The sequence below is a fragment of the Trachurus japonicus genome, chromosome 9, assembly GCF_045865225.1.
Source record: "Trachurus japonicus isolate A0001 chromosome 9, Traja_1.0".
In the NCBI taxonomy this organism is placed as follows: domain Eukaryota; kingdom Metazoa; phylum Chordata; class Actinopteri; order Carangiformes; family Carangidae; genus Trachurus; species Trachurus japonicus.
The window spans coordinates 33,730,517-33,735,490 of NC_140915.1; positions in this window are offsets into that span (position 1 = coordinate 33,730,517).

Consider the following 4,974-nt stretch of genomic DNA (forward strand, 5'->3'; position numbering starts at 1 on the left):
AGTCAGCATTGCATTTTTTGATATGGTTGACAGAAGTAGGCTACTACCTTAGCCTGCTATGCTCTTCAGCCTATACTTTTACTGCATCATATGCCTATTGATGTCAATATCAATTACAAAATTAGAGCAAAGTAATTTCCATGGTAAAAGAAGCTTTCTTTTTGCAATAGTCTTACTTCACCATCTTCTCCAACACCCTCCTCCCCTCCCCCCATCACCACTACCACCCACCTCAATCCCACCAACACATGCTATCACTTCAAGGTGCTGACAAGCCTCTGAAACAGGCATGCTCATTTCGTGTAGACTTTGTTGATAAGATAAAATCTCAGGTGTCAGCGGGGGGAAAAAAAGAAAGAAACATAACACATGCTCCAGCTGAGAAGAGCTACACCTGCTAAAGTAATGGTCTAATTATGGAATAGGTGACGAAACACTCGTTGAGAGTCTGGAGATATCAGCAACACATGCTAACTGTGAAAGCCATCAGCTATTACAGTGTTTTAATGTGCGGCGCATCACACGCTGAGGTCTGTGGGGTAAGATGAATGATGGCTGTGGCAGATTTCTGTGGGGGAGCAGCCAGTGTAGGATGCATAGCATTACAGCTGGCATTTTGAAAAGGTTCATTAAAACTGTGATTTCTTTGTTCACGCTTTGTTTCACGTATTCTTTATGACACATCTCAGTTCAAGTCAACCCCATAAACACCGGATCATCCCATAATGTGCAAAATATCCTACACATATTTTGCTAAGTCTTAACAATGTTGTAGTCTTGAGTGGTAATCAGTGGATGACAGAAGAGCCCCTGAACCAAAATTATACCTCTGTGAATGACTTTGCACCCAAATGATAAAAAAACAGCACAGGTTTTCTTTTCATGTGTAAAGGTCATTCACTGTGTTTTGTAATTTGCTGACACCAGTCTAGGGACCGAAGATGGAGATTTCTGTGTTGCCACCCTGAGAGTAATAATATCCCTATCTCAACTTGGGAAATCTACTGCGCCCCAATGTCCCCGTCACCCGCATGAACCCATTATGGTCTGTGTAGAAATCTGCAGGTCTCATTTCGTATATGACCCCCCACCACCACCACCCTCACCCACCACAATACACACACACACAAACACACCCTCCCCACTCTCCTTTTCTGTCTACACATAAAAAAAATCCCCGTGTCTCCTGAATAGCTTATAATAACTAGCTTTAAGAAGCCTACCCTTAGTGGCCCCATAGGACACAGCCTTGCAAGGCTCTATAATATCATGCTTTTTTTCTAATTAAAGGTCAGTTTGGTATTGTCTCATTGTTGCCTTGGCTGAAAAATCTCTTGAAACATGATGGCTTCGCCAAATGTGCTTTAATTCCCCATTTATGCCATCTGTGTTCTTGGCTTAAGTACTGAATTACAAGTTGAAAGTTGAAGATGTCTGAGTAATTTTGTAATTCTTCACATTTGTAGTTTAAAATTAATCAAAAAAATAAAAGAAAGTAAAAGAACAAGATGAAGAATAAGAAAAGGAGACAGCTTTCTTACAATAACAGGGAGTTTTTATTTGACTTACATGGGGCTTTGTGTATACCATGCTCTCAGAGATGGTCAGTCTGGCTTAAGCACTGTCTCTGGTAGTATTTTACAGTCATCCCTACCAGCTTACACTTCATTGCTCAACTTATCATCAAACACACAACCAGACACTCACATCACCCGCCACACACACACACACACACACACATGCATGCATACACACATATACTTTCCTCCGTCTGGTGGGGAGTCTGGACTGCTCCGACTGACTGCGCCTCACTGCCCTTGTGCAGTGGTGTGCCAGTTGTGCCTTCCCCCATCGCTGTGAATGCCACCATCTGGTGTGCCACGTGGACATCATAATCTCCCCTTAATTACATTAGCAGTGCAATCAGTTACTGCATTACAAGGCCGGGCGAAGAGCTTTTAAATCTTGGAGGAAATCATAAATAATTGCACTAAGTACCCAGCGCCAGATGTGCGTGCCAACTTGGCTGGCATGAGATAAATAGTAACCTCAACAACGGTGTTCAGTATCGACTCTGCAAACATTTTTTGGGCAGTATGATCCCCTTGTCCTTTGCTCTGGTCCCTGTGCCCGTCCCTTTCCCTTTGGATTCTCTCACTTTGTGTGTTATATAGCACACAGAGAGGTTGGCTTCCATTGGCCGTACAGCAGTCAGCTACTTGTTGCTGGAGTATTTCCCTGCTGCATTTCTGACTGATGGCATTCAGGAAACAGGTCTTTCAGAGCGTCACCCTTCAGTCCATTACTATACCCTTCAGTCATTCTTCAGTTATGTAATTAGATATTTCTCAGGTATCTCATGTAGGAAATTGAAATTCTTTATGGATTCTGAATAGTTGGGTTGAGTGTATGAGTGGGTGTGCAGGGTAACAAGACATTACACATTATGAGACACTACCATGTCTTTCTCCTCGGAGGGGATGTTGCGTTGTGTTGCATGGTACTTTTCACTCATCTTCCTGTCATGTACTCAGTTCCCAGGGCTGCTCATACTGACACACATCTCACTCAGCGCACTGCCAGCACAGTAGCACTGCACTTCCTTATGCCCACCGGCTGGATAGGACTGCCATCCAGTGTCATTACACCAGTGGTCACCAAACTCCAAAATTATGAGCAGGAGGTATAATAGAGCCTTTTCACTGCAGACAGTTTGACTTGTCATATTAGGGGAAGCACAGATGTTACTAATAACATTAACGACGCAATTGAAAAAGCAGACACAATACAGGGGCCGTGGACCTGGCAAAACTACATGGGATGCAGCACTTTGTAATTGTATTATTTACACCTGACATGACCAAATATCTGCAAAAGACAATTTCTCAAAGCGAATGTGCAGCTATAAGTTGATGTTAAAGGGAGGTGGGGTAAAAAAAAAAGAAGTTGTATTCACAATGATATTTATGGAACACATAAAAATATTATTAACGAATACTAATATGAAGCTTGAAGTCCTCTCTGAAAGGGCAGGACAAGGTTTTACTGCTGCACCACTCATGTTTTTTGGGAGTCCTGCCAGGAGTCTCCAGATACTCCAGTATATTCAGAATAGTGCTGCTATTATCCTAATGACAGCGTAGAAACATCATCATATTACCTACAATCCTTCACAAACTTCACAGGCCACCGCTCTCCTTTGGGAGAGAGTTTAAAATTCTTCCCCTGAACTACTGATGTATCTCTGGTCAGCTGATGCAGAGGACTTCATGTGCGATATATACCTGGGAGTTTTTGTCTTTTCGTTGAACCATAAAATAAATGAGCAAAAGATGGACTTAATGAAATGAATGATGGCTGAATTCCATTTAGCTGCTCTGGTGTCAGTGTCCTGGTGTTGGGTGTGCTGGCTCATTATCACATTGTCATGGCTGGGATACTTGAGTGGAAACAGAGCCATTGCTGGAGGTATTATTATAGCACCTTTGCTACTAATAGCAGTAGCACATATGCTAGGTCAAAGTGACCAACTTTTGTACCAATTATTTAACATAATAAAGTTGGATGCCCACGCAAGACTGGGAGGTGCTTCATCTTAGATGTGACAGATGGAAAAAAGTGCAGAAAAAATATGGAAGCAGATCCATGACCCCTCTACAGTATTTACTCCAATGAAAAACATCACTGAGATCCTTATGGAGAGTTTTTTGTTTGTTTCTTTGTTTTTGTATACTGTATAATGTGTGTGTGTGTGTGTGTGTGTGTGTGTGTGTTTTCAATTGTGTCTTCTACTGTATTGCACATAAACATGCAATGATGTGCAATGCAGTAGTCCTTTCAACTGAACTCTGAGCTGGTCAAATAGAGGAGAAACTGCCCCACTGTGTCACTAGTCCAGAGTTACAGAAACACCAACAGTGCAGTTTTCCCTCAGAGTGTAAATAAGATATAAAGTCATAAAAAAGGCCCCCTGACAATCTATCTCCTGAATGGAGATATTGATATTAACATGTACGATGCCCATTTCAATTTGATCACAATCTGGCCTTCAAAGTGCAATTTAAATGAGTGGGTGTCTTTTCAACTTAACAACAAGAGGATAAAAACACAGCAAAGTGAAGAAAGGGAATTACAGATATTGACTAAATACGTCTTATCATTTATCATAATTTCTCCATCCACTTTGTCACGGCTTCAGCATTTAAGGAAGATAGATGATACAAGATGTTGTTCTCTCTTTCATACTTTCCGTGCTCTGGGAAGTGTGTCCAATATGGACTTACTATACCTCTTTGCAATTCAGCTTGCATGCGTTTGTCACTATCCAGACACACTGTGCATTTCTTGCATGTTTTTCCCCATGCTGTGCTGTGGGACATCTGGCATTTGGACCTCTAACCCGTATGATAAAGGATGCATTTCATGAGCCACAATATATCTTGGTAATAACAAATATTTAGAGGGCAGTATGTCAAATTACTACACGGGTGTTTTAGTCGACTAAGCGGTTGATATGTGTTTTTCAGGGACTTTTTGAAGGCACCACAATGTCAGTGTGGTGTCATTAAGAAGCAAAGGCTTTGAAAGGTATGGCATTTTGCTACTCCGCGTCCCAGTGGGCTTTATGCTGAGGTGGTCGGCTCGGCAAGGGCGACCATTAATATTTGAGAGGGAATATTCCCATGGTGAGGTGACTGGTTGGAGAAGGTCCTGCTCCAGCGCAGACACCTACAACATGAAAGTTCAAAAAAAAAGTGCTGACTTCCTTGTGAGCTGGGCTCGTGTATAGCAGCCATCTGCTCCCCTGCTAACTAATGCAAAAATATCCACTGTGACCAAATCTCCAGGAGGGACATGAAACCACCGTCCAATTTTTCTTACAAGTAGGAGCCTCCTGAATCTGAGATGAATCAGATCACATCAAAAAAAAAAAAAGAAGCGTGGGACACAATGAGTTATTCGTTTCATAAGATG